At 38.9% G+C, this 19421-nt stretch overlaps 1 protein-coding gene and 1 long non-coding RNA gene across 2 annotated transcripts in view; one reads left to right on the plus strand and one right to left on the minus strand.

Moving 5' to 3' along the window:
• Positions 1–19421, plus strand: part of rtn4r (reticulon 4 receptor) — a 171558-nt gene that overhangs the window by 54755 nt on the left and 97382 nt on the right. The gene's annotated exons all lie outside the window — the stretch shown is intronic.
• On the minus strand, positions 157–11592 carry LOC117510971. Its single transcript, XR_004560860.1, has 3 exons — positions 11582–11592; positions 609–613; positions 157–288 (listed from the first exon to the last, which is right to left on the minus strand). It is a non-coding gene; the product is annotated as an uncharacterized LOC117510971 (long non-coding RNA).

The following is a 19421-nucleotide window of genomic DNA, read 5'->3' on the forward strand; positions in this document are numbered from 1 at the left end:
AATAAATAAATTAAAAATAACAAAGTTGTAACAGGCAATAAAACAAATAAAAGACAAACTAAAATAAAGTGTAAAAAGTAGAAGGAAATAGAGATGTAATCACTCATTTAGGAAATGCCAGAGAAAAGAAATAAGTTTTTAAAGAGTCTTTAGGGACAGGGATGATCTAATATTAAAGGGGAGACCATTCCAGAGCCTGGGGGCAGCCGCTGTAAAGGCTCTATCACCTCTCGTCTTTAATCTGGTTTTAGGTACCTCCAGCAACAGCTGAGCAGAAGACCTTAAGGCCTGGTTGAAGTGTAAGGAAAATGAAGCTCCAAAAGATACACTGAGGCCAGGTCATTGAGGCCTTTATAAACAATTAAAAGAAGTTTAAAATTGACACAATAACAGAGTGGAAGCCAGTGAAGAGTGGCCAAAACCGGCATAATATGGTCGTACTTTTTCTTTCCCAAAAGAAGACGAGCAGTAGCGTTCTAAACTTAACTGAAGACAGTTTAGAGAGGTCTGATTCAAGCTAACATACAGAGTTACAATAATAATCTAGTCTACTTGTGACAAAGGCATGGATAACCTTCTCAAGGTCAAAACAACATAAAAGGCAACACTCTCTCTCTCTCTCTCTCTCTCTCTCTCTCTCTCTCTCTCTCTCTCTCTCTCTCTCTCTCTCTCTCTCTCTCTCTCTCTCTCTATATATATATATATATATAGAATCACATGTTACAACATAAATCTGCCCTGTACTCTTAAACCAGCCTTCGTGAGATAGAAGAAAAATAGGGCTGATAAATTATACACTTTTCCTATCAATTTTACTGCCCTGGAAACTGTCACAATAAAATCAGGGTGATACAAATCTTAAAACAGGGTGATACAAAAAAAAAAACAAAAATACATTGAAAATACCAGGCTTTGTATTGCCCCATTTTTCATCCAATCGGGAGCCCCATTTCTCGGCCCCACCAATGACACAGCCCCATTTTGTGTTACCCTGGTGACAAGTGCAGGATTCTGATATAGGATCCAAATCATTTCATTCAACCAAGATGTCTGATCAAGCTGAGAGTTTTAGCTGCCCTAGCAGGGAGAATTCTACAACTCGAGTCTCACACTGAAGTTGTGAGACATCAGTAAAGAGGACACTCGTGACTTTCTAGAGAGACATAAGAACATTTCATAATTTACATGATTTACCTGCGTTATTTGTTCTACATGATTCATGTGTATATTATTGTTCTTTATTTTTGTTGTAATATGTGATAAATATCTTATAACGTCTGTTCATGTATCACACCCCAGGCTTGTGCTGATACAGATGCATCGTGGGCATGATGCAGGGCGTGATACATGTAATAAGGTGTGTGTGTGTATATATTTTATTGTTTGTGTGCACGCACTCAGTCGGTGGGCAAAGAGTGGGCTACACCTCCCTGATGGATTACAGAGGTACTATAAGTGGTCCATGTGAGTTCATTAAAGATAAATGAATATATCATGGATTAAAAATGCAATTAGCAGTCATGAAACAAAGCCAGAGGATTTAAATGACATCTTATTATTAATTTATGTGACGTAGTTTAAAACGCCTCTGTTGGAAGCCTTGAGGACACGTTGGAACATCTCCAGCTGATAAACAATTTCTCATATACTCACTTCACTGAAAGCCATCAAAAGCCAACTGGATTTTACAAATGTTATCAACACGGAGGTGTTTTTCCTGTGCCGCCGCGCCGCGTCGGCTGCGTCCCGACGCGCGGACCCGTCCGCACGTCTTTCATTAAAAAAATCTCCTTTAACAGTGGAATATCCGGATAAAATGCTGAAACTGACTTCTTCTGAAACTTCTCTGTTCTCTCACGACATCCTGGATCAATAGAGCCTGAAATGTGGAAGTTTTAAGCTTGAAACAGGCTGATGACGCTGCCTGAGAGCGCTGCGCGACGTCTCGCACCGTGAAAAGTCCTTAAAGCGACAGAATCACCTCAAAATCTCTCATCAGCTGTTAAAATTTTCACTGAAAACCAGCTTAATTTTTCGAACCATGTCCACTTCGATGTGTCTCACAGGTTTAGAAAAAATTTTGATCAAACAAAGCGCCAGTCTCTCAGCAACTTCTCAGACAAAGGAATTCCGACGAGGGGCTGGACGACTCCTCCCACAAGGAGTGCTCACAGGCGAATGACGTCACCGACAGGCGTGGAAAAACTCACGCATGCGCACGAGGGTTCAAGCATGTCTGACGTAAAAACATATGAATGAAATCCATATAGTTTTTGAAAAAAATAAAAAGGACCTATACTTTACGGACAGCCCTCGTATATTGATCAAACTTGTGATTTAAGGGTTTGGTCGGCCCCTGATGATTCTCAGATTTCAAAGTGGACCCCGGTGTTCTTATGCTTTGGAATGGCTGTACTAAAATAAACAATAACTCACATATAGATGACACTGAAAACACTGCAAATTAATTTTATGCCCTTCAGATTCTCTCACAGGCACAAATACAGTTTTTTTTTGTATGCAGGTTTTTATTACAGATTGTATTTGATTAATACTCATCCTCACTATGGAGCTACACTCAAGAGAAAATCCAGTGAGAAAATCACATTTTTGCTTCATTTGAATTTTTCAGAAAGTTATCTTGTAACTGAGTGCATTGCTTTGACGGAAATTATTCCAAAGACTTCAGACTTTATTAGACACAACTGAACTAAAAGCAACTTGAATATATGCAGAGCTGCTGTCATTATAAATGTGCAGCCGTTGGAAACATCAGCAGACAGAGGATCAGCAGAGTGTTTTTGTTTCCCCTGAGTGCCACCTACGTAATGTTCATCTGTTAGTCTCACTGCACATGCCCGTCATAAAAAAACCTTGATGGAGGTTAATCCATAGGTACCTTTTGAAAATCCACACAGGATTTTGCACTCCGTGTCCCTCTGTAGGGAACGATGTACAAATAAGCAGAAACTACATGCATAAATATTCACTGTCCACATGCGGCTTAAAAAGACAAAGCAAAGCCACAAGGAGCAAGATAAAAGCACAGGTTCTTCTACATAAGGTAAGGCACGGCTAAGCTGAGTCTGCAGGATCTCCTACACACTGTGCTAAATGCAGGAAGAGGGAAAAGGAAATGAAGGCAGCCAGATCATACTTGATCTTCAAAGAGATATTATCATAACACCAGTTTCCCTTTTATCTTTCTTTAATGTCAAGGATGCCAGCTCAAATTAAAATATAGCGCAAATAAAATCAAGCTAAAATATGAGACACAACAAGGAGGTCAAAAATATTTATCTGACTAAAAGAAAAGGCAATATTCTCATTAACTGGTCCATCTTAGGTTTTTTATTTCCACAGTAATGCACACTGACCACATTATAGAGCAACTAGTCAAAGTGCTTCCAGCACATTTATATGGATATAATGGCTTTGAATCCTGATTATTAAAAAAGAAAAGAAAAAATCCACGGCATTCCGAAAGGTCATGAAGCAATTACCATCATTTTGGGTTACTAATTAAATTACAATATTTTCAATTCTCATTACCATTGAGTTATAATATGATTCTGTCTGCATGAAATTTGAGCCATGATAAAGCAGTTGTGTTATTTTCATGCTTATTTAAGGCAAGCCAACTGGAAAAAATCCTTATAACACAGTTGAGTTTTTGCCAGGTCGAGCCGGTTTGTAAATTCACAGTATTCCCAGGTGACAGCTACATTTTATTGCCACACAAACCAAATTTCACAAACACTCTCGATAATGGCTTTAACGATCTTTTTTTTTTCTCACCCACTGTTGGCGACCAAATCTAAATTCCAGACATGCAGCTGGTATCCAAACAGGCTCAGATGAGGCAATTGCAGTTATGTGGCAAACACAGCACAATTTGTCAAGAATACTGCCATAAATATATTAAAGTTTATATCAAGCGCCTTCCACTGACTGAATACTTAGGGAGTATTAACAACCATCTTTGTTGAAGCAATGTCACAATAAAATCTGCCACCGTTGTCTTGGCAAGATATCCCACAAACATGTGAGCTCTAGGCTGATTAGTACAGCTAATGCTAGACATACTTACACAGTACCACCACAATGAATTGTAATCATCATACTTTAAAAACCATCAAACTGATATTAAGCTGAATCTGCTTTGATTAGTAGTTTCATGATGATGATGATGATGACTGCTCAGTATAACAAAACATCAACTCACAACAACAAAACAAGTTTCAATCCAAGTACGAAGACATAATCGAGTTAAAGTGGCCAGTATAAAAATATTCCTTTTACTTAACTGTTACAGTGAGGAAAATAAGTAACACCCTGCGATTTTGCAAGTTCTCCCACTTAGAAATCATGGAGGGGTCTGAAATTTTCATCTTAGGTGCATGTCCACTGTGAGAGACATAATCTAAAAAAAAAAAAAAAATCTGAATGAATGAATGAATGAAATTTATTTCAGCATCAACACAGTACAGACACAACATATCAAAACAAATCAAAACAAAAACCAAAACCAAAATTTGCACTGTGTCTGAAAAGGGGTGGGAAGAAGCAAAGCTTATAAGTTACCCACCCCTATACCAAAAATCCAGTCCAACACATTTTACAGTTATACTCAAAAAAAAAAAAAATAGGACTCATAAATACATATCCATTTTTGCTCACACTCCTATATATACATACATTCCCCACAGATACATACCATACATTAACAAATTTATACATCATATTTATACATTAAATTCAATTTCCTTTTCCAATATATCCAGAAATTAATAGATTTTTATAACGTTTCTTAAAACAAACTAAAGAACTACATAATCTAATTTCAACAGGACATTTATTCCAAATCTTCACCCCCTTAACTGAAACACAAAAACCCTTTATATTAGTGCGTACGGGAGGCCTCTTAAATACAGCACATCCTCGTAAACTATATCCAGAATCCCTTATCTTGAACAGGTTCTGGACATAAAGTGGTAAGGCTCGATTATTTGCTTTGTACAAAGTTTGTATTGTGATATAATCCACTAAATCTCTAAATTTCAATAAATTTAAAATCATAAACAAAGAATGCGTTGACTCAAGATAATGTTTGTTACAAATAATTCTAATGGCATGTTTTTGTAAAAGAAATACTTGATTGGTATTTGATTTATAAGTGTTACCCCAAGACTCCACACAATATGTCATATATGATACTACTAAAGAATGATATAAAGTGAGTAATCCTTCCTGTAACAGTGTGTCCTTGACCCTGTACATGATGGCGATAGATTTTGACATTTTCAATTTTATATAATTTATATGCGGTTTCCAGCTGAGTTTATTATCAATTATAACACCAAGGAATTTATTCTCAGTCACTGTCTCTATTTCCATATTGTTAATGGTTACATTTTTACATTTAGGTACAAATTTATTTCCAAATATAATACATTTAGTTTTTCCAAGGTGAAGTGACAATTTATTAGCGTTAAACCAAGCCTTGAATTTATCCAATTCATTTTCCACAGTATCCAAAAGCTGTTCAAGATTATCACCACTACAAAACACAGTTGTGTCATCTGCAAAAAGGACACACGTCAGTACTCTTGACACCCAACTTATATAATTTATATATAGTATAAATAACAGGGGTCCTAACACCGAACCCTGGGGCACCCCACACGTAATTTCCCGAAGTCCAGAATCAGTGTTATTATAATGAACATACTGAAACCGACCATGTAAATAACTATTTATCCAATCATATGCTAATCCTCTAATTCCGTATTTCTGTAATTTGGTTAATAATATTTCATGGTTAACAGTATCAAACGCTTTCTGTAAATAAAAAAAAATACCTACTGTATATTGCTTATTATCTACTGCAGTCGCTATATTTTCGATAAAATCCATCAATGCATGTGATGTAGATCTAGATTTTCTAAATCCATACTGTTCTTCATAAAGTATCTCATGCTTTTGCAAGTAATTATTCAATCTTTTTACAAAAATTTTTTCTAGTATTTTCGAAAATTGTGGTACAAGTGAAATAGGTCTGTAATTGGAAAAAGTGTGTTTGTCCCCGGTTTTAAACGTAGGTATTACTTTTGCTATCTTCATCTGAGAAGGAAATTTACCAGAACTTAATGATATATTACAAATATAGCTGAAAGGTTTCGCTATACAATCAATAATTTTTTTCAAAAAAGCCATATCAAAATTATTAAAATCCTTTGTTTTCTTACTTTTGGAATTATGCACCAGATCAATTATCTCTTCTTCATTGGTTGCACCAACAAACATTGACATAGATTTATTAAATGTTATCTTATTTTCAAAAAAATTAGTGCTCGTTGAGTCGATATTACTAGCTAGTTTTTTCCCCACATTGACAAAAAATTCGTTAAAATGGTCAGCAATAGACTCATTGTCTTCAATCACTGTATTATTCAAGAGAAAAAAAGAAGGATAATCTCTAACATTTTTACTCTTTTTTATTATTTCATTTAAAATGTTCCATGTATTTTTTATATTATTCTTGTTTTTAACGAGTAGCTCGCTATAGTATTTTTTCTTACTAAATCTCATAATATAAATTAGTTTATTCTTATAAATTTTATATTTTCTTTCAGCTTCCTTTGTTCTTAATTTTATAAATTGTTTATACAATAAATTCTTCTTTTTACATGCTCTCTGAAGTCCCTTAGTTATCCATGGTTTATTGCCGTATCGATTAGTGTATATTTTGTCAACAAGAGGACAATGTTTATCATATAACTTAGAAATAGAGGAAATGAAACCATCATAGGATACATCAACATCATCAACATAAACTTCATTCCAATTCTGACGTAGTAAATCCTCCCTTAAATTGTCAATGGCTATTGGTGTTACTTTTCTACTCAACCTATTAAAATCCTTTCGAAACACTCGACCATGTAATGCAAAAACAGTGAATACTGGCAGGTGATCAGTAATATCACTTACCAGTAGTCCCGCACTGAGCTTACCGGATATAACATTTGTTAGAATATTATCAATAAGGGTTGTTGAGTTCGAAGTTATTCTGCTTGGATGAATAATAGTCGGGAATAACCCCATACAATATATGGAATTTATAAATGAAGTAGTTTGTGGATGATTGTGAGGATTTAGAAAATCAATATTAAAATCACCACAAATAAATAAATGTGCATTCTTATTAATTTTGTTGTACATTCCCATAATTATTTGTTCAAAGCTATCAATATTTGCTCCAGGAGCTCTGTATATGCAACTAACAACCGTATTATTTGAATTTATAGATGTAATTTTGACCGTAACACATTCCATGATATTATCAACTGTAAAAGACATATTATTAATTAGTTTACAATTATAATCAGACCTTACATATAATGCCACACCCCCGCCTCTTCTCATCTGTCTATTAACCAGAAACAATTGATAACCATCCAGTTGTATTCAATCTTGACTGACCTCAGATAACCATGTTTCTGATATAGCAATCACTGAAAAACTTTTTTTAGATGTTATCAAACAATCATTTATACTTGAAAAATTCCGGGAGAGACTTCTACTATTAAAATGTATTATTGAAAAATCTCCATCATTGATTATGTAATCATTGAATTGTTCTTCCGTAAAATAATTACAATGTCTCTCAATATTGTCACTAAAAAAAGAATCTGGGTCAGATTCCAATCCAAAATGGCGAGAGGTAGAATGACTATGATTAAATGTTTCCAGGCAGAGCTCCTTGGCAGAAATAAACTGATTGACCATGATTATTTTACTTTATGCAGATTTTCCTCCATCGTCACAATCATCCAATACATTTCTTTATTAAGTATTATTTCACAACTTACATCAATTAAACTCACTAAGGTCATATTCATCTTTAATCCATAAGGTTTTCGCTTCTTCAGGTGTTCCATTTAATTTAATGTAAACTTTACAATTAAATGTCCATGTGGCCTGTATCTTATTTTGTTTTCTTAAAAGTCGTGCCTGTCTTGCTAAGTCTGAGTTCTTTCTGGTCAGGTATTCATTAATGTATACATTTGTTCCTCTTAAATTCTTTGCTTGTTTTAGAATTGCAATCTCTTCTGTTTCCTGCTTGTAAGCCTCAATAATATAACTCTAGATTGTTTTTTTCCTCTCTGCGGTAAAAGGTGACTACTTTCAACATCATTGGAATTTATTACAATTCCTTTGTCCTTCAAAAATGAAATCACCTGTTCCTCCACAGAGAGGTTATCCATTTCAGATGGCTCCTCTCTTGGGATTTCCTCTGGAAATCACAATGTGTGATTTTTTTTTTTTAATAATTTATTTGTACAGTAGTGTTCAGAATAATAGTAGTGCTATGTGACTAAAAGGATTAATCCAGGTTTTGAGTATATTGTTACATGGGAAACAAGGTACCAGTAGATTCAGTAGATTCTCACAAATCCAACAAGACCAATCATTCATGATATGCACACTCTTAAAGCTATGAAATTGGGCTATTAGTAAAAAAAAAAAAAAGTAGAAAAGGGGGTGTTCACAATAATAGTAGCATCTGCTGTTGACGCTACAAACTCAAAACTATTATGTTCAAACTGCTTTTTTTTAGCAATCCTGTGAATCACTAAACTAGTATTTAGTTGTATAACCACAGTTTTTCATGATTTCTTCACATCTGCGAGGCATTAATTTTGTTGGTTTGGAACCAAGATTTTGCTTGTTTACTAGTGTGCTTGGGGTCATTGTCTTGTTGAAACACCAATTTCAAGGGCATAAGGCATGTCCTCTTCAGCATAAGGCAACATGACCTCTTCAAGTATTTTAACATATCCAAACTGATCCATGATACCTGGTATGCGAAATATAGGCCCAACACCATAGTAGGAGAAACATGCCCATATCATGATGCTTGCACCACCATACTTCACTGTCTTCACTGTGAACTGTGGCTTGAATTCAGAGTTTGGGGGTCATCTCACAAACTGTCTGCGGCCCTTGGACCCTAAAAGAACAATTTTACTCTCATCAGTCCACAAAATATTCCTCCATTTCTCTTTAGGCCAGTTGATGTGTTCTTTGGCAAATTGTAACCTCTTCTGCACGTCTTTTATTTAACAGAGGGACTTTGCAGGGGATTCTTGCAAATAAATTAGCTTCACACAGACATCTTCTAACTGTCACAGCACTTACAGGTAACTCCAGACTGTCTTTTATCATCCTGGAGCTGATCAATGGGTGAGCCTTTGCCATTCTGGTTATTCTTCTATCCATTTTGATGGTTGTTTTCTATTTTCTTTCACGCATCTCTGGTTTTTTTGGTCCATTTTAAAGCATTGGAGATCATTGTAGATGAACAGCCTATAATTTGTTTGCATCTGCGTATAGGTTTTACCCTCTCCAGTCAAGTTTTTAATCAAACTACGCTGTTCTTCTGAACAATACCTTGAACGTCCCATTTTCCTCAGGCTTTCAAAGAGAAAAGCATGTTCAACAGGTGCTGGCTTCATCCTTAAATAGGGGACACCTGATTCACATCTGTTTGTTCCACAAAATTGACCAACTCACTGACTGAATGCCATACTACTATTATTGTGAACACCCCCTTTTCTACTTATTTTTTTTTACTAATAGCCCAATTTCATAGCCTTAAGAGTGTGCATATCATGAATGCTTGGTCTTGTTGGATTTGTGAGAATCCATGGAATCTAGTGGTACCTTGCTTCCCATGTAACAATAAGAAATATACTCAAAACCTGGATTAATCTTTTTAGTCACATAGCACTACTATTATTCTGAAAACTACTGTATGTTACTGCTGCAAATAAGTATTTGAACACCTACCAACCAGCAAGAATTCTGGCTCACAGAGACCTGTTAATTTTTCTTTAAGAAGCTCTCTTATTCTGCACTCTTTACCTGTATTAACTGCACCTGTGTGAACTTGTTACCTGTATAAAAGACACCTGTTCACACACTCAATCAATCACACTCCAACCTATCCACCATTGCCAAGACCAAAGAGCTGTCTAAGGACACCAGGGACAAAACTGTAGACCTGCACAAGGCTGGGATGGACCACAGGACAACAGGCAAGCAGCTTGGTAGAAGACAACAACTGTTATGATTATTTATTAGAAAGTGGAAGAAACACAAGATGACTGTCAATCTCCCTCGGTCTGGGATTCCATGCAAGTTCTCACTTTGTGGGGTAAGGATGAGTCTGAGAAAGCTCAGAACTATACAGGAGGACCTGGTCAATGACCTGAAGAGAGCTGGGACCACAGTCACAAAAATTACATTAGTATCACATGATGCTGTCATGGTTTAAAATCCTGCAGGGCAGCAAGGTCCCCCTGCTCAAGCCAGCACATGTCCAGGCCTCTTTGAAGTTCATCAGTGACCATCTGGATGATCCAGAGGAGGCATGGGAGAAGGTCATGTGGTCAGATGAGACCAGAACAGAGCTTTTTGGAATCAGCTCCACTTGCCATGTTTAGAGGATGAGAACAACCCCAAGAAAACCATCCCAACCGTGAAGCATGGGGGTGGAAACATCATACTCTGGGGGTTCTCTTCTGCAAAGGGGACAGGACGACTGCACCATATTGAAGGGAGGATGGATGGGGTCATGTATTGCCAGATTTTGGCAAACAACAGTAGTCAGTAAAAGCATTGAAGATGGGTCATGGCTGGGTCTTCCAGCATGACAATGACCCCAAACACACAGCCAGGGCAACTAAGGAGGGGCTCCATAAGAAGCATTTCAAGGTCCTGGAATGGCCTGGCCAGTCTCCAGACCTGAACTCAATAGAAAATCTTTGGAGGGAGCTGAAACTCCAAACCTGAAAGATTTGAAGAAGATCTGCATGGAGGAGTGGACCAAAATCCCTGCTGCAGTGTGTGAAAAGCTGGTGAAAAACTACAGGAAACATTTGACCTATACCATACCGTACCATGCCCTTTATTTATATAGTACATTTCGCAAACACAGTTTCCAAAGTGCTGTACACAAAAAAAAAAAAAAAAAAAAAAAAACACACACAGAGGACCACACACTCACGCGGTGCTAAAAGCCAAAGCATAAAAATGGGTCTTTAAACGAGACTTAAAACACTCTACAGTGGGAGCTGTTCGGATATTAAGGGGCAAATCATTCCACAGCTGAGGGCCCACCACAGAAAAAGCCCTGTCTCCCCTGGTTTTAAGTCTCGTCACAGGCACCACAAGTTGGAACTGGCCCTCAGACCGCAAAACATGAGGCTGATAAATTCGGATGAGGTCCGAAATGTACGTTGGGGCCAGTCCATTCAAAGCTTTAAAAACAAACAATAAAATCTTAAAATCAACTCTAAAACGAACTGGAAGCCAGTGCAGAGATGCCAGAACTGGAGTAATGTGCTCTCGCCTTCTGCTCCCAGTTAAAAGATGCGCAGCAGAATTCTGGACCAACTGTAAGCGAGAGTGCATTTTGGCTGATGCCGATAAAAAGTGCATTACAGTAGTCTAAACAAGAGGACACAAAAGCATGCAGGACTTGTTCAAAGGCATTGAAAGATAAAAAAGGTTTAACTTTGGATAAAATACGCAAATGATAAAATCCAGATTTGACAACGGCGTTTACCTGCTTGTCAAATTTAAAATCTTTGTCAATAATGACGCCGAGGTTGGTGACAGACTGTTTCATGTACTGTTTAAGAGGGCCCAGGTCCAAGAGGGGGTCAATCTTTCCAAATAAAATGACCTCTGTTTTATCCTCATTTAGACTTAAAAAGTTGTTGGCCAACCAAGCCTTGATGTCACTCAAACAATTCAAAAGAGACGCCAAAGGGGCAGAAGCAAGTTTTTTGAGTGGCAGGTAAATCTGGCAGTCATCTGCGTAAAAATGATATTGTAAGCCATGATTTTTAAAGATTTGACTCAGTGGGAGGAGGTAGAGGGCAAAAAGAACAGGCGCTAGAATTGACCCCTGCGGTACTCCATAATTTAGAGATGCAAAGGAAGAGGTGAAATCCCCCAATTTGACAGAGCAGCTCCTCCCACTGAGATAAGACCTGAACCACTCCAGGACAGTCCCCCTAACCCCCACACAGTTTTCTAAGCAATTTAAAAGAGTTGTGTGGTCAACTGTGTCAAACGCAGCTGACAAGTCTAAAAGGACTAAAATGGCAGAATCACCAGAATCAATCACTAAAAACAAATCATTAAAAACCTTTAAAAGTGCCGACTCTGTACTATGAAGGGCTTTATAACCTGACTGAAAAATATCAAAAATGCCATGTGCTTCTAAGAAAAACTGCAGCTGCATAAGAACACATTTCTCTAAAATTTTAGCCAAAAAAGGCAGTTTAGAAATTGGCCTAAAATTGCAGACATTTGCAGAATCAAGGCTAGGTTTTTTCAGAAGGGGTTCAATAACTGCCTCCTTACAAAACAGAGGAACAACACCAGACAGCAGACTGCTATTTATAATGTCAAGGACATTAGGGCCAATAGTTGTCCAGACTTCTTTGAACAGTCGAGGAGGAACAGGGTCAAGTGGACTCGAAACAGGCTTAAGTTCTCAGACAACTTTAGACAGACATGCAAGAGACACTGGCTCAAAATGACAAATGACAGATGAGCATGGCATGTCTGGAAAAGGGCTACCTGAAGAAGTCTGAATATTGGCTCTAATTCTTTCCACTTTCTCAGTAAAAAAGTGCAAAAATGCATAACAAGTGTCAGGTGTTGATTCTAACCCTGTGGGCTGAGGGGGGTTAAGCACTGTCTCAATAGTTTTAAAAAGAACACGTGGATTATTAACATTATTGGAGACCACCCCAGAAAGATATTTAATCTTTTCATCTTTCACCATGTTCTGATATGTGACGCAGGTCTCCTTTAAAATATCATAAGAGACTTGCAGTCCATCTTTTTTCCACCTGCGCTCAGCTCTTCCACACGCGTGCCTGGCTTCACGCGTCCTGTCATTCAGCCACGGCACCCATTTCATTTTAGGGCGCACAGCTGTAAGTGGGGCTACAGCATTGAGAACATTGCTGCAGGTAGAAAGTCTTCTGTTAGTTTCTCCGTATTTTCACTGGCAGTTACTTTCTCCCTCTCAACAACAAAGAGCGAGGAGAAGCGAGCCACTGTTTCAGACTTAAGAGAGCGACACAAGCGCGCAGGGGCAGGTACATTCAGAACATCACCATCACTTAAAATCAAATCAAATAAAATGGAACAGTGGTCCGATACAAACGCGTTACCCACAAATAAATTTTCAATCTGTACATTATATGTAAGAACAAGATCCAACGTATGTCCATGAATATGAGTGGCACCCATAACATGTTGGATTAAGTTAAAACCATCAACTAAATCTAAAAACTCTCTAGACAAGGGTTTAGACGAACAGCAAACGTGCAGATTAAAATCACCAACAATTAAAATCTTGTCATAATCTGACATAAAAGCAGCAAGACACTCAGAGAATTCTGATAAAATCCTTATTATATTTAGGAGGCCTGTAAACCACGGCGCACAACACCGGCTCCTTCCATCGCAGGGTGAAACAACTCAGTTCAAAAGAGGAAAACCGGACTTCCGATAGTGGCTTGAAACATAAACGGCTATCCAATAAAGTAGCAATCCCTCCACCCCGACCTGAAACTCTCGGGGTGTTAATAAAAGTACATGACGGAGGTAACAGTTTGGAAAAGACAGAGGACTCACCCGCGTTTATCCACATTTCTGTCAAGAAAAATAAATCCAAATCGTTTGAGGTAAAAAAGTCCTGGAGGATGAAAGTCTTATTAGCCACAGATCTTACATTTGCAAGTCCACACCTCAGCGAGGAGGAAGCCTCGGCAGCAGGAGCTCCACGACATACCGACCTCAGGTTGCCGGGATGAACGCTACCTTGGCATCGAGACCGCGTCCAGCCTTTACAATCTCTGTAATTGCAAACAAAGGCTACTGTACCAAATATTAACGTTGATTTTCACAGGTGTTCAAATACTTCTTTGCAGCAGTAACATACAAATAAATTATTTAAAAAAAATCATACATTGTGATTTCCAGGTTTTTTAGATTATGTCTCTCACAGTGGACATGCACCTAAGATGAAATTTCAGACCCCTCCATGATTTCTAAGTGGGAGAACTTGCAAAACTGCAGGGTGTTCAAATACTTATTTTCCTCACTGTAAATTATCTGAGCATACCAGCGAGTTAGCTGATTTAGCCTTCACCACTTCATTGACCTTCCTAGTTTCATTTTCACCCCTTGTGTCTTTGAGGTGGCTTACTGTTGCCTCACAGCAAGAAGGTTATGGGATCGCTTCCCACCTGGTCCTTTCTGTGTGGGGTTTGCATGTTCTCCCCATGTTTGTGTGCATCCCCTCTGGCTGCTCCGGCTTTCTCCCACTTCCAAAAGACAGATTTGATGAATTGGTGACTCTAAATTGACTGTAGGTGTGCATGCTTGTGTGAATGTGTTTGTCTATATATGGCCTGGCGATAGACTGGAATCCCATGCAGGGTGTTCCCCACCTCACGCCCTTTGACTGCTGAGATAGTCTCCAGCACCCCCCCCCCCCCCATGACCCTTAATTGGAGTAAAACAAAATGAATGAATAACTGTCTTTGAGGACTGCAGAACTGTTGTTCATTCTTGTAATCAATGGATCACCTGTGCCAGTGGCTCTTTGTAGTTGGTTGACTTTTTTGCATCCATGTAAGCTAGAAAAAAACAAGTCTTCTGAGCTCAGTTATGAGCATACAGTAGTGTTCAGAATAATAGTAGTGCTATGTGACTAAAAAGATTCATCCAGGTTTTGAGTATATTTCTTATTGTTACATGGGAAACAAGGTACCAGTAGATTCAGTAGATTCTCACAAATCCAACAAGACCAAGCATTCATGATATGCACACTCTTAAGGCTATGAAATTGGACTATTAGTAAAAAAAAGTAGAAAAGGGGGTGTTCACAATAATAGTAGTGTGGCATTCAGGCAGTGAGTTTGTCAATTTTGTGAAACAAACAGGTGTGAATCAGGTGGCCCCTATTTAAGGATGAAGCCAGCACCTGTTGAACATGCTTTTCTCTTTGAAAGCCTGAGGAAAATGGGACGTTCAAGACATTGTTCAGAAGAACAGTGTAGTTTGATTAAAAAGTTGATTGGAGAGGGGAAAACTTACACGCAGGTGCAGAAAATTATAGGCTGTTAATCTACAATGACCTCCAATGCTTTAAAATGGACAAGAAAACTAGAGACGCGTGGAAGAAAATGGAAAACAACCATCAAAATAGATAGAATAATAACCAGAATGGCAAAGACTCACCCATTGATCAGCTCCAGGATGATCAAAGAAAGTCTGGAGTTACCTGTAAGTGCTGTGACAGTTAGAAGACGCCTGTGTGAAGCTAATTTATTTGCAAGAATCCCCCGCAAAGTCCCTCTGTTAAATAAGACATGTGCAGAAGAGGTTACAATTTGCCAAAGAACACATCAACTGGCCTAAAGAGAAATGGAGGAATATTTTGTGGACTGATGAGAGTAAAATTGTTCTTTTGGGGTCCAAGAGCTGCAGTTTGTGAGATGACCCCCAAACTCTGAATTCAAGTCACAGTTCACAGTGAAGCATGGTGGTGCAAGCATCATGATATGGGCATGTTTCTCCTACTATGGTGTTGGGCCTAGAGGTGCACCAATCGATCGGCCACCGATCATTATCGGCCGATCACGCCTTGCTCGGTTTGATCGGTGATCGGCAAGATCGGTGATCGGCAAAATGCGTCGATCAAAAGGACCGATCACAACAGTGCAGGCAGTGGCGCAGGGAGCGCTTGGTGTGTTTGTCAGGAAAATGATAATTTCTCTACATTGATTACAGACCCTGCAGCGGGTCTGTGATCAACTTTTCTGCAGCGCGGCTTTGCTCTGAAGCTTGAACCAATCGAACCAGTGGTTCGCAGGTTGAAGCAATGCTTCGAGCCTGTTGCTTCGTTTATACTTTCTTTCTTTCACTTAATTTTCCCCCGCTAAAACCCTAAAGAGCATACGTCTGTGAGTATTATTTACCTTTTCTATGTTAAACCGACCTGTTATGCTCTTCTGAAACAGTTGATAGATGTATTTTATAACTTAAAAACGGGAGCGATGCTAACGCGTTAGCATGTCTATGGCATTTTCAATGTTAAAAGTTAGCATTACGCATTTGCAGCTGTCATCACGTTCTGGTGCATTTGTTTTCAAATTGTAATATTTCTTAAATTTATTTTTGTTTATATATTAATTTATTATTATTTTGGGCATGATCCAAATATGTACTTGATCGGTATCGGCCGATCAAAATTTCGGTGATCGGCCTAAAAAATCCTGATCGGTGCACCTCTAGTTGGGCCTATATATCGCATACCAGGTATCATGGATCAGTTTGGATATGTCAAAATACTTGAAGAGGTCATGTTGCCTTATGCTGAAGAGGACATGCCCTTGAAATGGGTGTTTCAACAAATAATGACCCCAAGCACACTAGTAAACGAGCAAAATCTTGGTTCCAAACCAACAAAATTAATGCCTCGCAGATGTGAAGAAATCATGAAAAACTGTGGTTATACAACTAAATACTAGTTTAGTGATTCACAGGATTGCTAAAAAAGCAGTTTGAACATAATAGTTTTGAGTTTGTAGCATCAACAGCAGATGCTACTATTATTGTGAACACCCCCTTTTCTACTTTTTTTTTTTACTAATAACCCAATTTCATAGCCTTAAGAGTGTGCATATCATGAATGCTTGGTCTTGTTGGTTTTGTGAGAATCTACTGAATCTACTGGTACCTTGTTTCCCATGTAACAATAAGAAATATACTCAAAACCTGGATTAATCTTTTTAGTCACATAGCACTACTATTATTCTGAACACTACTGTATATGTTGCATTGCTGCCTTTATGACTCTGTACTGTAACTATGTATGTATGCATAGTAGTGTGGCGGAGGCCAGCAAGAGTCGCTGTGCATATGGTAGTCAATAGGTCTCACTCCCCAACAGGATTCTCTGCCCACTCAGGCTAAAGCCCAGGTTTTGGCTGATTGGTCAGAGCATACGCCTCTCATGCTAAAGATCGTGAGTTTGTGTCCTGAGTGGGGCAAGTGGGAGAAGTCAAATACACAACACAGAAGATAGAGAGTGCTAGCAAGATGTTTTAAGAACGCCTAATCTGATTTTGTTCAAAATTGGCAAGTACATTGGGCCAATTGATGGCATGAAGCGATTTTGATCATGGTTAGGATTAGTAAACAGTGAAGGTTAGAGGTCAAGATCAAATTGTTTGGATTAAGTACACCATCTTACTTCCATGTGTATGTATGACTCCGGTTCAACTGCTGCCATACAATAAAACACATCCATCTGCCAGTGGGATATCAAGACAACACCATTTCTGTCCTTGTTCTCCCAGATGCATTTATATTTCACTGGCCTTGCCTTTCTTTGAAAGTGTCTTTGCCAACTGTGCTTGAATCTCAAAACTTGTAGTAAATTTTAAAACATCCCCATGGCAAGTGTATACATCTTTCTTTCTTCTCCACAGTCAGCAGCACTGAGTGAGAGAGAGTGTCACAAGAGTTACTTTAGCTTCTCATAAGAAGTTTTCGGGAACTTGTTCCCCATGTGGCGTTGCTGTCATCGACATAGCATGTTTAAGATAAGACTGGCGACAAAGAAGCTGGAAGGAAGATGATGCGGGGCTGGTGATGGCACAGAAGATCAAACTCCAGTGAAGATCCACAGGAGCAGACAAAGGATAGAGAAGGAGCATGTGAGCAGAGCATGCATACTGATGCTGTCCTCTGCTTTCTTGCCTTTTATTGATTATTTCACATAGGAGCCTTGACTTTAGTTTCATGCCTTCTACATAATGGCCCATTGTGGCCAAGATCTGCCACGGGGTGACGGGAGCCTTGGGAGTTATGATTCTTTTTGTCATCGAGATGAACAAAAGATTACATGTCAACGTAGTTTTATGTGTAAGATGTACATATTAATTTGTGGTTTGATGTTGGGGTAGATCGGGGGGCTTGCCCAGAGAATTGAATAAAACAGAGCCTTTGTCATTGCATATACATAGATACAACGAAAGTGCCAGTTCACAACCTTTTCTCCTCGAACAGAATGGATATGCATGCAGTCCATGTTCCCTCATACCTCTCCCAATGGAGAGGTATGAATTTAAGAGCGAGTAGCTGCAGCTGCCAGGCTGAGCTCTTTTTTTTTTTCTGCGCTCTTTTTTACTGCATTGTGTGCATAGTATAAAAACAATCATGCATGATTTATACTTTGGGAACACTGGAACACAGCAGGAATCATAAATTGGCACCGGGTCACATTGTATTGTGAGGGTTTGGCTTCCTGTCATGTTGAGTACCCCTGACTTGCATTGAAACCACTTAATTTCTGCGTCCTGTGCTTGATGCAGGAAAAAAAATGAAATGTTTAATTTTTGGCATCCAATTCGCTTCGTCTTTACGTCCATCACTGTGTTGTGGCGTTGAGCTACATCATCTCGGCACTAGGTTGCATCCACGTGGCCTTGTCATGATGCCGCACGACGGAACTCTAAGTGGGCCCGGTGTGAAAGGGGCTTTAGCCTTTTATGAAATATATATATGTATTTGAATGTCTTTATGACTGGAAGTGCAAACATGTTGAGGTTGTTTTGCAGGAGAGAGAACGTACCTACTCCGGTTAGCTGTGTAGGCTAATGCCGCGTTCACACCAGGCGCGATCAGATGCTACAAATTCGCAAGGGGCGCATGGCGACGGACGCGCCTCCTTCGCCTGGTGTGTCGCTCTGCTTGGGTGGACTTTTGCTGCGAAAATTCGCTCCAATGCGTCATCAAATAGGAGGAGCTTCCATTCCACTCGCCGGCTCCAGTTGTTAAGTCAAGTTAACATGACGGACCTTGGTCACACGGAGCGAGTTGTTGTGGAAAGCTCCCAATACAGGGAGTATCATTATTTGCTGCAGGAGCTGCGTCTGGATGACGGCCACTTTCAGTGGTCCTTCCGCCTCTGCGGGACCCAGTTTGAGGACCTCCTGTCCCGTTCACACGTGCACACGTAAACATTTAAAAAAAAAAAGAAACTCCGCTGCTTGCTGCAGCTCGCTCTTCCCCCCCAAAAAACTCTGTCATAATTGTGTTTAGAAACCAGTCACCATTTGTTTTATTATACATCTGTATAGTTAATTAATAAAATATTCTCCACAGATGATTCGCTCGCGCGCGCACGTAAAACAAAAAAAGAAAAGGAAAAAACTCCGCTCCCCGCTGCTGCAGGGCTGCTGCTCGCTCCAAAAACTCTGTCATAATTGTGTTTAGAAACCAGTCACCATTTGTTTTATTATACATCTGTGTAGTTA

Source organism: Thalassophryne amazonica, chromosome 5 (assembly GCF_902500255.1).
Source record: "Thalassophryne amazonica chromosome 5, fThaAma1.1, whole genome shotgun sequence".
Lineage (NCBI taxonomy): Eukaryota > Metazoa > Chordata > Actinopteri > Batrachoidiformes > Batrachoididae > Thalassophryne > Thalassophryne amazonica.